This window comes from Acinonyx jubatus, chromosome A1, assembly GCF_027475565.1.
Source record: "Acinonyx jubatus isolate Ajub_Pintada_27869175 chromosome A1, VMU_Ajub_asm_v1.0, whole genome shotgun sequence".
In the NCBI taxonomy this organism is placed as follows: Eukaryota; Metazoa; Chordata; class Mammalia; order Carnivora; family Felidae; genus Acinonyx; species Acinonyx jubatus.
Window position 1 is genome coordinate 20,122,169 of NC_069380.1, and position 15,332 is coordinate 20,137,500.

Sequence of the window (15,332 nt, forward strand, 5' to 3'; positions counted from 1 at the left end):
CTTAATCTCTACCATGGATCAGCTGGCTGCGCTGTGTTTACTATGATCTAACACGTGATTATACACACACGCACACATATACACACTCACACATACTCACTCATATACATTCACATACGCACGCTTGCCCCCATTAAATTGTGAGCTCCATGAGGGCAGTAGCATAGTCTATTCTGTTCATGCTCTGTCCCCTGCGTCAAGAAGAGTGCCTACACCAACAACTGTTTGTTGACTGAGTGACTGATTGACAGACTGCATAAATGAATTGAAATGAAGTGAGTTGAGATCTTTAGGGGGATAGGAGGCATCAGAATATAAAGGGTTGGGGGCTGTAGAGAGGGATTCAGGCTGAGGGAATGTCATGGGCAAAGGATCTGTGCTGGAGGGAGTATGGCACTGGAGGGAGTTCAAAGACATCACTGATTTATTCACAAGTTATACTGAGTACCCATATATGCTCACAACTCTCCCAGACCCTGAGAGTAGAACACTAAGACTAGATCCCTACCTTCAGAGCTTAGAAATTTGGTGGGAGAGGTGTGCAGGCAATAAGCCAGCATACATTATATGCATATATTCAAATGTAATAACGTGTCAGGTAATGATAAATGATATGAAGTAGAATAGAGAATGGGCTAGAGAGTAGATGAGCAGAAGGTGGGGGGTTTTTAGTCAGAGAAAGCCTCTCAGAGGTGGTGGGTGGTGATGCTTGAACAGGGCCCTGAATGAGAGACGGATTAAGTGAGACCAGGGGAAGGACTGGTCAGGCCAAGGAGGGAGTCCGCACAAAGGCCCAGGGGCAGGATGGCATCAGGGAGGGGATCTTGAGGAGGCAGGAAGAAATGTACTGGGTAGTTCTGAACGGGAGAGTAGCAACTTCTGATTTCGTTTTTAAAAGAGGATTGTGGCTGTTGGGTGGGGATCTTCCTTAAGGGCTCAGAGGGACAACTTGGGACAGCAGCCGGGTCACTCTGCAGTGGGCCGGACAAGAGACGTCGCTGGCTGCCTGGATGGGGGGAGTGGGCTGCTACAGAGGACTGGGTTAGAGAGACTCTGAAGCAGGACAGGTGGGTATTTAGGCTTGCCTCGAACCGGATATAGAGACACGGGGCTCTCTCTTGAGGTGCAAGTGACCACAGATACCCTTTATTAAGCTGATTGACAGAGGGGCTGGTTAGCAGGGGGGTTTTGGGGGGCAGTAACCAAAAGTCATCTCTTGGATGTATTATCTTAGAGCCTTCTGTGCACTTCCAGCTGGGGAATCAGACACTTTGGGTGGAGCTCAGGGGAGCGGCTGGATCTAGGGGTGCAAAACTGGGAAGTGGTGCCATAGAGACAGAATCTGAAGCCACGAGGAGCTGCAGTCACCAAGATACCCCGTGGAGATCTGAAAGGAGGTGAGGTGAAGGATCCGCTGGAGACCCCAATATTTAGAGGCCCAGAAGAGAAGGAGCCCGTGTGGTGTGAGGGAAAGCAAGCTCATGAGGTGAAGAAAATGCTCCACGTTTGGGGGGACGGAGCATAGACAGCGGAGGGGGGTGGTGCAGGGCCAGCAGGGCATGCGCCAAAGCCAGGTGAGAAGAATAGTCTTGACCTTGATTCAAAATGGTACCGTCTACATCCAGAGAGCTCACTGACCCTACTCGTAAAGCCCAGCTCCAGATTCTTTCTGGCTCTTTCTAAAACTCCAGTGGTCCTGAGAGGCAGTGGAGGGTAACAGACTAGAGCTTCAAGGATCTCGCCGGCAGCCAGTGTCGGGGGCGGGGGTGGGTGGGTGGTGGTGATGGGTGAGTGGGCGGGGGTGGCATCAGGCCCTCACACCTCCTCCTCCAACGAGCAAGACCCGCTCTCACCCCGTGGCCCTCTGCAGACCATGCAGACCAGGGTTGGAAAAGCAGGCCAGCGACTTGGGCTCCCTGGGCCTCATTTTTCTCAAACGTGAACTGGGCATGATAATACTAGCTCGTAACTTGCAGTGTCGTGATGAGGGTTAAAGGGCCTGCCAGACAGCAATTGTTAACTACGGGCATATTAAAGGGTGATGATTTGCCATCCCTTCGCAGAGTCAAAAATTCTGCCACACACCCTGAAAATAGCTATAAAAGAGAAATTCTAAAAATTTTGAAGACTGGATTAGAGGTCGTCTAGCCTCCTGAGATAACCTTTTGGAAGAAGGCAGCACTGAATCAACATGAGGATGGAAATGTGCTCTTGAGTCAGAGGTCTAGCCGGACTCTCAGCTCCCCCACCCAGCAGATGGTTGGCCTTGGACGTGACGCTTGACTGCTTTCCGCCTCAGTGTCCTGGTTGTAAAGTATCACAGCACGCGTGACTCCCTCACGGGGTATATGAGCACCTAATACGACAATGCACATAGAGTACTCCGCACAGTGTCCCGCACACAGCAAGCACACCATAAATACTGCAGTTAAGGGGTGCCTGTGCAGCTCAGTCAGTTAAACATGCAACTTGGGCTTCGGTCGTGATCTCGCGGTTCATGAGTTTGAGCCCTGCGTCCGGCTTTCTCTCTGCCGTCAGCACAGAGCCTGCTTCAGATCCTCTGTCTCCACCTCTCCCTGCCTCTCCCCACTTGTGCTCTTTCTCTCTCAAAAACAAAGAAACGCTAGAAAAAATTACTATGGGCCCTTGGAAAATATCCATATATAAGTTATTACCATGTGACAATCCTTTATTGTCATGCTCCCTTTACATATGGCCTCCAGATCATCCCATTTATTTGCAGCTTTCCCCCAGATTAAATGGAAGCATAGATCAGGTTACATTTGAAGTCTGCTGAATTTGGTCTTAAAGGAGCCTTCAAAGGAGGGTCAGAGCTATCGTTTGGTTTGACTCCTCATCTCCAGGCTTGCCTGGCTTCTGTGTGTGATTTGTAAAGGTAAACTTGTCTTCACTTTGCAGTTCCTGGAGTTCCACCCCCTGAAAATCACAGCTCCGTATTACATTGAGGGGAACTGATGTTTGGGGAAGACAAACGACATTTTCATGATTAATCCATGCCTTGGGAACCAGTCCCAGAGGGAGGACTGAGAGCTGAGTCCAGTCTTCGGAGCTGTGTTCCTCCACTTGATCTGGATTTGTGGCCATTCAAAGCCACATACCATGGCCTCCCTACAGCAGAACAAGGATACAGCAGGCTGTTGGTATGTGATCATTTGGCCACATGGTGGCACTTCACGCCTAGTAATTCTGCTGGTCCTCTTTCCCTATCCCTGAAGGTTTGAAATTCAAACAGAAAGAGAAAGAAGCATGCCCTCTTAGAATGGCACAGGCACCATTGCCAGAAAGCACAGGGTTCACTGAGGAAAAGGCTCAGCTTTTGCGGTTTTCCTCAGTTCTAAGGGGAAGGCTCTGGTCCCAAATGGAAAGACCAAGAGTTCTACACGCAAGAGCCCATTTTCCAGGTTGTTTTGATTTTGTTTTCGTTTTTTGCCCCCACAACACTGCACCAATTCCAGGTCCAAAGTAAAATGTCATCTACCAGTGTAGCAGATGAAAGAAAGGGGGCCCCCATGGGCCAGAGTTTGACTTTCTTGGAAAAAGATTTTTCTGAAGATACCACCTGACTTCAAGACAGCCCTCAGCTGCTGAAAAAAGGAATGGGATTATTACGACCATTTCAATTCTATGACTTAAGGATCTAAAAAAAAATAATAATAAATAAAATAAATAAATAAAAACCGAAAGGGATTATTACCCACTATTTTAATGATTTTCTTGGAGGTTATAGAGACTTGGGCCTGAGTTTGAATACCAGCTCTGACATTAACTAGTTTTGGAGCCTCAAGGAAGCTACTTAACTTTCTCTGTACCTCATTGTTGTCACTTTTAAGGGAGTTCATGATAATAGGACCTACTTTATACGATTGTGGTAAGAATGAAATAATATTAAGTGGAATCAAATGAGATTGCCAGTATTCAAGTCTTTGGCCCACAGGAACAGCAATTTCATGTAGTTCATGCTTGGGCACATAGTGAGGCTTGGTAGAGTGAGCTATTACTATCACAGCTTGCATGACAAGAAGTCAACAAGCACTTATTGTGAACATTTAGAAATAAACCATGACAAATGAAAATGGAAGCATAGCATACAAGTTCTTGTGGGATGCAGCAAAAGCAGTACTAAGAGGGAAGTTCATAGCAATAAATACCTACATCAAGAGGCAAGAAAGATCCCCAGTAAACAACATAACTCTATGACTTAAGGATCTAGAAAAAGAAGAACAACTGAGCTGAAAGTTAGCAGAAAAAAGGAAATAATAAAGATTAGAGCAGAAATAAATGAAATAGAAAATGGAAAACAAAATAGAAAGATTAACCAAACTGTAAATTGGTTCTTTGAAAAGATAAACAAAATTGACAAAGCCTTAACTAGACTAACCAAGGGGGAAAAACGAAAGGGCTCAAATCAACAAAATTCTAAATGAAACAAGAGACATTGCAATCAATACCACAGAAATTCAAAGGGTCATAAGAGATGACACAAATAACTGTATACTAACAAACTAGACAACCTAGAAGAAATGGACAAATTCTTAGAAATATACAACTTAACTGAGACTGAAGAAAGAAAGGAATAGAATAGAAAGAAATGAAGAAATAGAAAATCTGAATAGACCAATTACTAGTAAGGAGATTAAATCAGTAATAAAAATTCTCCTAATGGAGAAAAGCCCAGGGCCCAATGGCTTCACTGGTTAATTCTACCAAACATTTAAATAAAAATTAACAACAACATTTTTCAAACTCTCCTAACATATTGAAGAGGAGGGAACACATTCAAACTCATTTTATGAGGCCAGCACCATCCTGATACCCAAACCAGAGAAGGACACTATCAGAAAAAATACATACATACATACATACATACATACACACATACTACAGGTCAATATCCTTGATATATATAGATGTAAAAATTATCAATAAAATATTGGCAAATTGAATTTAGCAGCACATTAAAAGGATCATACACCATGATTAAGAGGGATTGATTCCTGGCATGCAAGTATGGTTCAAAATATGCAAATCAATATGACACATCAAATTAACAGATTGAAACAAAAGAATTATATAATCATCTCAAGAGACACAGAAGAAGCATTTGAAAAATTCAACATTCATTCATGATAAAATCTCTTAACAAATTAGGACAGAAGGAATATATTTCAACATAATAAAGGCATATATGAAAGACCACAGCTAACATCATGTCCAATGGTTAAAGGCTAAAAACTTCTTTTAATATCAGGAACAGGACAAGGCTATCCACTCTCAACACTCTTCTTCAACATAGTACTGAAAGTCCTAGCCATAGCAACCAGGCAAGAAAAAGAAATGACAGGTAAAAATATGTAAATAAAATAATAATAATAATAATAATAATAATAATAACACTTGGGAAATTATAAAGAATAAAAGGAAATAAAAGGGACTCAAACTGAAAAGGCAGAAGTAAAATTGTGTCTATTTGCAGATGATATTTTATATAGAGAAAATTTGAAAGACTCAACTAAAAATCTATTAGACTTAATCAATGAATTCAGTAAAGTTGTAGGATATAAAACTAGCATACAAAAATCAGTAGCATTTCTATATGCTAACAATAAATTTTCTGAAAAAGAAATAAATTCATTTCATTTACAATAGCACCAAAAATAATAAAATATATAGGAATAAATTGAAAGAAATGAAAGATCTCTACTTTGAAAACTACAAGACACTAATGAAATAAAAAAAAACACAAATAAATGGAAAGATTGACTATGTTCATGGATTTGAAGAAATAATACTGTTAAAATATGAATACTACCAAAACCCATCTATAGATTCAATGAAATCCTTGTCAAGATTCCAATGGCATTTTTTACAAAAGGAGAAAAACACTCCTAAAACTTACATGGAACCACCAAAAACCCCAAATTGCTAAAGAAATCCCAAGAAAGATGAGCAGAACAGGAGGCATCCCATTTCCTGACTTCAAGCTCTACTATAAAGCTATACTCATCAAAACAGTATGGTATTGGCATAAAAACAGACAAATAAGCCTGTGAAACAGAATCAAGAGCCCAGAAATAAACCCAAGCATGTATAGTCAACTGATATTTGACAAGGGAGCCAAGAGTACTTAATGGAGAAAAGACAGTCTTTTCTATAAATGGTGCTGGGATAACTGGATATTCACATGTACAGGGATGAAAATGGATCTACATTCCACACCACCCACAAAATTTACTCAAATGGATTGAAGACTTCTATGTAAGACCTGAAATCGTGAAACTCCTAGAAGAAAACATAGGAACAAAGCACCTTGACATGGGTCTTGGTGATAATGTTTTTAGATGTGACATTTAAAACCCTTAAACACAAACAACAAAATAAAAAATGAACAAGAGAAACTACATCAAACTAAAAAGCACAGCAAAAGAAGTCATCAACCAAGTGAAAAGACAGCCTGCAGCATGGGAAAAAATATTTGCAAACTATACATCTGATAAAGGGTTAATATCCAAAATATATAAAGAATTCATACAACTCAATAGGAAAAAACCCAAACAATCCAGTTAAAAAATGGGCAAAGGATCTGAAGAGACACTTTGCCAAAGAAGATGTATAAAAGGCCAACAGGTACCTGGAAAGATGCTGAACACCACTAAGCAGCAGGGAAATGCAAATTAAAACCACAGTGAGGTAGCACCTCATGTCTGTTAGAATGGCTATTATCAAAAAGACAGGGGGTGATAAATGCTGGTGAGGATGAGGCTAATGGGAACCTGTACAGCTGCAGTGGAAAACAGTATGGAGAATCCTCAAAAAATTAAAAATGGTACTACCAAATCATCCAGCAATTCCATTTCTGGGAATATATCCAATGGATATGAAAACAATAACTTGAAAAGATAACTGAACCCTGCTGTTCATAGCAGCATTATTTACAATGGCCAACTCATGGAAACAACCTAAGTGTCCATCAATGGATGAGTGGGTAAAGAAGTTGTGGTGTGTATACACACACACACACACACACCCTGGAATATTACTCAAACATTAAAAACAAGGAAATCCTAACATTTGCAAAAACATGGATCGTCCTAATATGACATTAAGCTATGTGAAATAAGCCAGACAAAGAAAGACAAATACTGTATGATCTCACATATATGTAAAATCTTAACAACAACAACAACAACAACAACAACAACAACAAAACCTCCTAGAAAAAGAGATCAGACTTAATGATTACCAAAAGTGGAGGATGGAGGGAGGCGAAACTGGAAGAAGAAGGTGGTCCAAAGGTACAAATTTCAGCTATAAGATAAATAAGCACTAGGGGTGTAAGTTACAACATGATGATGGTAACTAACACTGCTAGACAGCATATAGGAAAATTGTTCAAGGAGTATATCCTGTGAGTTATCATCACAAGAAGAAAATTGTTTTCCTGTTTTATTTTCTTCTTTTTATTGTATCTCTATGAGAAGTGGCTGTTAGCTGACCCTGTTGTGGTGATCATTTCAGATGATATATAAATCATCCCATCACGCTGTATACCTTAAACTTCTCTTGTGATGTATGCCAATTATTCCTCAATAAAACTGCCAAAAAAAAAAAAAGCCATCACCCTGTCTTCTGGAAATATTTTCCTGAAGATTCTTATTGCTAAGTACCCTATTCAGCTGCCGTATGCTAAAATTCCAACTATGAAAATATGCCTGAAAGAAATCTGGCTCTGTTTCACAGCCCTACCTGTAGCCAAGTAATCTCTACCTCAGGCTGTCAATGAGATATTAGTCCCACTGGGAGGAAATCAAGGCCAACGTCGCGGCACCCATGGTGTGAGTAAAGGAAAGCGATGCAGAACTCACCCCTCCGAGAGAGCACCCTGTACCTTGGGCTGATACTGAAATTCCTCCTCGGTCTCTCTGATGCACTCACATCAAAGTTTATCTCTTCTATGTTCCAGTGCCTCTTAGCAAGCCGGGTGAATACTAGCTAATGCCAGTTTCTCCCTCTTGGGCTCACCAAAAGTAAGGCAGCTACACCCCTAGAAATGCAAAAACAAACACAAACCAGATAATGGTGATATTTTATCAGAGAAAATCGTCCTCCCACATCCTCTTTCCTTTGCTTCTTGCAGCTCTTTCCTCAAACTGTACAGATTGGTCTAGTAAACTCCCTATGGTATCTCACCTTCCCCCTTGTCATGTGCAAAATGAAAACTTGTGCTTCTCATTACACATAAGTCACAGACTGTAGACCACAAGAGATGAGAGTGTCTTACAGGGCCTCATTGTGTATCACAGAAGATGTGTAAAGAAGCATGCATTTACAGACGGACGTCTAACTTGGGGAATGAGTTTCTTCAATGCACCAAATGGGCTAAAAGTTAAGAAGCCAGATGCAGAAGAGAACATGCTGCATGAGTTAATTTATATGAAGTTCTGAAGTTCAAGAGCCAGCAAAACTAATCTATGAGGATCATCAGAACAGTAATTGCAGGTGGTGGGGCTGATTGGGAAGGTATGAGGTATGTGATGCTGGAGAAGGTTTGTCTTTTTATGTCGGTGGGATTCTGTGAACTACACAGGTGTAGACACTTGCCAAAGCTCACAGAACTGCACCCTGAAGACCAAAAGAAATAGCAGTGAGAAGTGGCCCCCGAACAACAATGACAGGGTAGGAGCCGCTTTTGTCATGGAAGAGAGGAGGGAAGTCCCTCACTGGGCTGTCGATGCAATTGAAAAACATATAAAACGTCAGCCAACTTTCCAGGCAGTTTCAACATCCAGGGACGTTTTTCTCCACGCATACACTGCCTATGTCTTTTCAAATGTTTACAGAGTATTTACAAAAAGTAGTCCTTTGGGTGGCGGTTGTAATTAGGAAAACTGGCAGTGAAAATTAACACATACCATACAAGAGAGATAATCGCTTCTCTGCCATATACAATATTATTATCAAATGGTATTCGCCAAGGAATCCAATTGGTCCATACGAGCTCAATCTCGTTGTTCTAGGAAAGATCGCCCCTTCCTTGTTACCCTTGAGGACGAAGCTGCCACAGCCCACGAATGATATGCCATATGGCACTTAACATCAGAATCGGAATGAGCTTGTGCTTTTTGTGTGAGATACTGAAATTTATTAGAAAATCAGAAAGCCTAATTTCCACCAAGTTCCTGAGACCTGCCATCTGCTGCGTGAGAAAGAAAATGGAGATTTTTTTTTTTTAACCATTTACTTATTGTGAAATGTAAGAGTGCTGGCGTGTTTGAAAAAGGAGGGTTGAGGGCTGGGGGTGCAAAAGAGAGAGCCAGAGCAAGCCCACTTGGCAGGGGAGAAAGAAGACTGTCAGCTGAATGGTGGCAGAGGCTTGGGAAGCATAATTATGGAAATCACCTCTTCCAGAGCCTTTTTTTCTCCTCCTGAGCACATGTTCCTTCCACACAGGAATAGCACAGAGAAAGGGCAGCTTTTGAGAACAAGCAGTCTCCATTGCAGAAAGGAAGAAGAAGGGTCTTAAATAAGTACCCGTCTGTCTATTAGGTCTTTCCATGGAGGGGATAGTGTGAGCAAGACAGGAGGAGGGTGACAGACAAGGGAGCCCGAAAGGCCTACTGGGTGGGGAGGCAAGGAGAGCTTTCTAAGGGGCCTGCAGAAAGAGGGGGAGGCAAGACGGGAGATGGAGCTGAGTGGGGGTGGGGAAGGAGAGCCTGCTGAGAGGGGAGAGATCTTTCAACATCGTTTGGAATTTGACTGTATGTGTTGGGTGTTGGGGATACAAAGATAAAGATGCCTTGTGCTTTAAGGAGGGCATGCCAGATGTCTGGGCATTCGTTTCAGAGGAACGCCTCTGCGCCTGGCATGGTAGGCTCATGAGATGCTGCCATGACATGTGTCACATCCATGTGGCTGTCCTACACCCTCCGTACAGCGGAGCAGTGCAACCTCAAGGGCTTACCCAACCCCTTGATCCTGTTGTATTTATTTCTACTCTTGTTTTTACACCAAAGCTGGCGTGTCTGTGGGCACTGCCGTAGGCAGTTCACCCTGGACGTGGTTGGTGACTGTGTTTCTCACCTCTGATCACAACCCTGAGGAAATAGATGCCCTAGGAAATAGGTTACCAGAGCCTGAACGGAGTGGGGATGGGGAGGCAAGTAAGGCTCTAAGACACCAGGGAATCTCATGTTATATTATAGAGTCAAGTTCTGGTCAAGGCAGGGCCATTTTTGGACCAGGTCCAAGGGGGTTTAATTAAAGAAGAACTAAAAAGAACTCTCAAAAGGTAATGCCATCTGCAAGGCAGTCTTCCAGCAGGATCCCAGGGGCATCCTGAAAGTCGGGTTCAGGGTTCTAAGAGTGGTCTGGGGTCATAGGGCCCCCTGACCGGCCACCTGAGAACACATCCCCATCTCAGGCTCTGTACTCCGGAGGTGCTCACCGTGGTGACACCACACAGATAGATGACTGTGATCTGTCACCTGAAAGGATGAATGACTTAGCAATAGCCTCCTGGGCTTCCGGAATCCTGGCCTCCCACTTAGGCCAAGCTAGGAAAGGATGCGTCAGAGAGAATTAGATGCCAACTTCGAGTGGGAGAGGGAGCCAAGTAAGGTTTTGAGTTTGCAGCAAGATGAGGTGGGAAGCAAAAATTAGTCCCAGAGCCCAGCATGACGAGGATGTGCTCATCCTCGGAGCCTTCTCCCACATGAGGGGGGCAGACCGGTGAGGGCTGTCACCTCCCCCGGGGGCCCTGCGGGGCTCTGCTGCCAGCATGGTGCTGTTTTGTGTTGGTACCTCTCTCTGGGAGAAGTTCAAGTTTCAGGCCGAATCCCCAAGGAATTAGTAATGGGGTTATGCACCCCGTGGGGAACCTGGCTGCGGGTCCCATGCAGCAGCTGGCGGGGGCAGCCTTACTTTTTGCTCCCTTGGTGACTACGAACTCAACAGTTAGCTCCTTGCCTGAAGGCCAGTGAACAGCTCCTGATTTCCCTGTGGATGCCCAGACGCTACAAGACAGGCTTCTGGGGTTGCCAGGGGTTCTTGTGAATGACTGGGGGCTGCCTGACAGTCAGGAGCTTGGTGCTCGCCCACGACTGCTTTTGCCTGAAGGCAGCTGCTGCAGCAACATGGTAAGGCCCTCTCAGCACCCTCTGTCCTCACTTCCCCTCGGCTTCCATTTGTTGAACACCGATTGTTATCTAAGAAAAACGGCTATCATTTCCTGAGCATTCGCTACGTGTTAAGTGCCTCACCCCATGCTCTCATTGAATCCTTGCTACAACCCATTGAGGAAGGGGCCACTGTTACGCCATTTTCCAGAGGAAACAACTGCGGATGAATGAGATTTGCTGAAGGTCCAGGGTCAAGCAGCTGCTAAAATGTGGGGGTGGCTATCCACCTGGGTAGCTGGAATCATCACTCTATAATCCTAAGAACAGTGCTACAAGAGAGTAAGCACTATTATTTCACTTTAGCTCTTAAGCAGACAGGGCTCAGAGAGGTTAGGTAATTTACCCAAAGCCACGAAGCTGTAAGGCCCAGAGACTGAAAGCCATCTGGCTCCAGAGTGCAAGCTATTTCCTCTAAGCCGCACCCCCTCTCTGGGCTGAGGCTGTATTACATGATGGGGCTCCCTCCCCCAGCCAACAGATGGCAGGCCCGGGGAGCTGGATTGGATATGGAACATGCAGAGATCTTTACAGGAGAAACACTTAGCTAAACTTAACATTTTCTGACTTTTTTAAAAAAGGAAACGATTACTTCTTTTGAACACTGATGTTTCTTAAAGGTACCATAGCTACTATCCAAGCGGCCCTCAAAAGATTCGGATGCCGCCAGCCAATGAGCGTCCCGACCTGCTTGACGATCTAACTAGTTTAATGGTGGTAGTTCCTGAGTGTTAGAGAATTTGGGTGCTATTTGTCATTCTCCCCCATTCGAATTGGGCCCTCCAAAGTATAAAGAGTATGTCTTAGCGAGACTATCTGTGAGCTGGTGTGTGAGAAGCAAATACAAAAGACCTCTGACATGTGCAGGGCAGGACCAGCCTGTTGTTTGTCTCTTTTTGGGCTCTCCAGGGGCAGAGACAGTCCTCCGATGGTAGCATTTAAGGGAAAGGCATATTTATAACTAGCAGAGGGTGAGAGGGCTGCTCTCAGACCTAAATGCTCAGAGCCCCCAAATGCTTATCTATGCCACTGGCTTCAGAGACCATTGAACGCCTAAGACCAAGTGCTGAAGTGCATGTCCCACTGACCCTAAATTCATTGAATTTTGAGATCCATTATCCCACACGGTTATAACCCACCAGCAGACCTCTGGGTTCCCTTGTGCCTTGGTTTTCTTTGTCATACACTAAGAGGCTTAGGCAGCAGGCAAGATATTTTCATTGGCCTCCGCACTCTTCTGCAAACATTGCTAGGATAAACAGTTGCTATCTTTGTTAACATTGAATTGATTTTAAACGCCTGGAGGTATTTAAAAACTTTCATGGCTTTCAAACTCGAGGCTTTCGTTCAGTACTTATTTTTTCTATAAGAATGTATCAAATATCTACTCAGTGTCAGGTACCATCTTGGTACTTTAGTTGAAATACAGATCAATTACACCTACACCCCGAGGAACTTATAATTTAGCAAAGGAGAGGGGAAAATATATGTAAAAATGATGTGCGTGTGTGTGTGGGGGGGTTGATAGATACGTAGGTAGATAAATAGGAAATATGTATGTGCACATGCGATATGACATAATATAACATCCATAACATAATATAATAACCCTATGGTGATGACGACAAGGAGAGTCCAGCGGTGAATCTGGGACACAGGGAACGCCAGCCAGTATCTGACAGAGGAACAGGGATGGGTTCTAGAGACAAGGCAACAACCGAGCCAAGGCTTGCCACAGAGTGACTGAGCAAAAGGGCAGGAAACACCATCAGAGAAGTGCCCTCCGTCTTTGGGGAGAAGAGAAAGGCATTTTGGGTAAGCCTAAGGCAGCAGTGGTAGGGATAATGGAAACATGAATTCAGAGGCTTCTAGAGAGTGCTTTGAATGGCAGACTACAGAGTGGTCTTGTAAATGAGTCACACACATGGGGTGGACAGGTAGAGCCAAGAAGAGGTGGAGTGAAGGGAAAAGACTACAGTTTTCTGTGGAACTGAACACACAGCCAAGCATGGCGTCCATTCCGTTTCCGGAAAGAACTGTTAGAGCTCAGACCCCTCTCCTTCCTGTTGGCACTGGCCTCTTTTCCTTTAAGAAACCCCCATATATAAACCTCCAAACTTATAAGTCTTGGGCCTGATATTTGTGAGAGAGATTCTCACAAATATTTGTGAGAGGATTCTTTATTTTATGAAGATTTTTTAAAAAATGGAATTCCCTTGATGTTTTCAAATATAATCCAGTCACCACAGCCCTTAGTTTAGGTGTCCCCATGCTGTGGAGACGGGTGGCCTACATGGGCTGCACTGCCTTTCACCAGGCAGAGGTATTTATAAGCCCTTTTTTTATTTAAAAAGTTTTTTTTTATCTGAAGAAGGGAAAAAGGAAGATAACAGATTAAGGGGCACACCAGGTAGAAAACTGTTAAGCCCATTGTTCTTTATTATTGTTTTTATCCTCTCTTTATTTTCCTGCACATTTTATACCTTCTTCCACAAACATGCCCATCCCTGACTTACTTTTATAAAGAAAATTGTCCTTTCACTGCCTTTGTGACATGATATGACACGAGTGCCCTTCCTCATCCCCAGCTCTAACCCCCAACCCCATGCACCTGTTGTGTTTTTGAACTCTTTGTTCTAACCAGAGGATTTCCTTTTTTGGAGACGATTACATAGAACCTCTTTTTTTTTTTTTTAATTTAAACCCAAGTTAGTTAACATCTACAAGGAACCTCTTCTAATTCTAGTCTGATTTCAAATTTAGCTCCTTAGGTTTTCTCTATGGAAATGGCTTCCCTTTAAGTTGGGAGAAAAAGCATAACTATCAACGAAGTAAACTCAGGAGAAACAGGGAAAAGGTGTAATTCATTTCTTCCAGAAGATGACTTTGCAATTCTTCTAAAAGACACCATTCAGATGTCTACGACTGGGGATTTCATGCTTCATTATCCCTATTTTCCCTCTCGTTTTGTGTTCTAGTATGGATTTATCAACACCTGTCTTCAGTCTCTTGTGATAGAGAAATTTGGTGAAGAGACCTGGGAAAAACTGAAGTAAGTATATTAAAGGAAAGATGGAGAATCCCTGGGGACAAGCCTCCAGTGTTTTGAAGGTCATGGGTTTTTACTAACCTTTTGATGAAGACGGCTATTACTAGGGACATCAATTTAAGTACCTTAAACATACCAACTAGATACAGGAAAAATCTGCTCTCCCATATCTGTCATTAAGGAAGGTATCCGTCTTAATTACTAAGCAGCTTTAAAACAGGGTCCCTATGTGAATGATTATTCTACCTTTAATTTCATGAATGAATTCTTATTTCCTCCTTTTGATCACGGAAGAGAAAGCAACTACATTATTTCCATCGCACATAAATGGAGCTGTTGAGATCCCACAGAAGATGGGTAACCCTTTTGAGTTTAGCCAGAATCCCTGTATACGTATTCTTTAGTTACCTGTTACGGTTTTTCCTCTCGGCTGCCACCCAGCAAAGGCTGAACGCGGTTAATTACATCTCCTTGTGGTCTCCTGTCTGATTCCTGTAACCTTGTACTGTCCTTCTGCTTCTTGGAGGCTCCCAGCCTCTAAGTGTTAGAGGACTGGGCTAAAGGGTCTCCTAGGTCTCCTGGTTCTTTCAAGAGAGAAGAGTAAAAAAATATGGAAAAATGATTGGCATCCTTGATTAATCAATGGCATGCAAATCGAAACAATTTGGTGCTGCTTTGTCTATTAAATCTACAAAACATTGAAGCGATAATAAGCAATTCTGGTTAAGATGCAGCAAAATGGGTAATTGCTGATGGCAATGTGAGTCAGTGCAGCCCTTTAGGAAAACAATTTGACAATATGTACCAGAAGCTGGGAAAATGATAAAATCCTTTAAAGCAGTAATTTAATTCTTGAGAATTTATTCTTGGGAATCTAGTCCCTTAGAAACAAACATATCCACACACACACACACACACACACACACACACACACACACACACAGGTGTAACATAGCCCTATATTTATAAATAATAAAAGAAAAAATTATCTTTAGCATTAAAAAAACAACCAACAGACAAATGGAATGGCAAGAAATATGCATCATTATATGTGACGCTTGCAAAGATTATGAAGCAATCTGTAAAATTTT

The 15,332-nt window shown here is 42.9% G+C and overlaps 1 long non-coding RNA gene across 3 annotated transcripts in view; it reads right to left on the reverse strand.

The window, feature by feature from the left end:
- The window catches only part of LOC106972671 (uncharacterized), a 25,362-nt gene that overhangs the window by 6,120 nt on the left and 3,910 nt on the right, over positions 1-15,332 (reverse strand). For all 3 annotated transcript variants that reach the window (XR_008295293.1, XR_008295294.1, XR_008295292.1), the window contains 2 exons: positions 14,650-14,825; positions 7,884-8,062 (listed from right to left, as the gene is read on the reverse strand). This is a non-coding gene — a long non-coding RNA (uncharacterized LOC106972671). The remainder of the gene's footprint in view (positions 1-7,883; positions 8,063-14,649; positions 14,826-15,332) is intronic.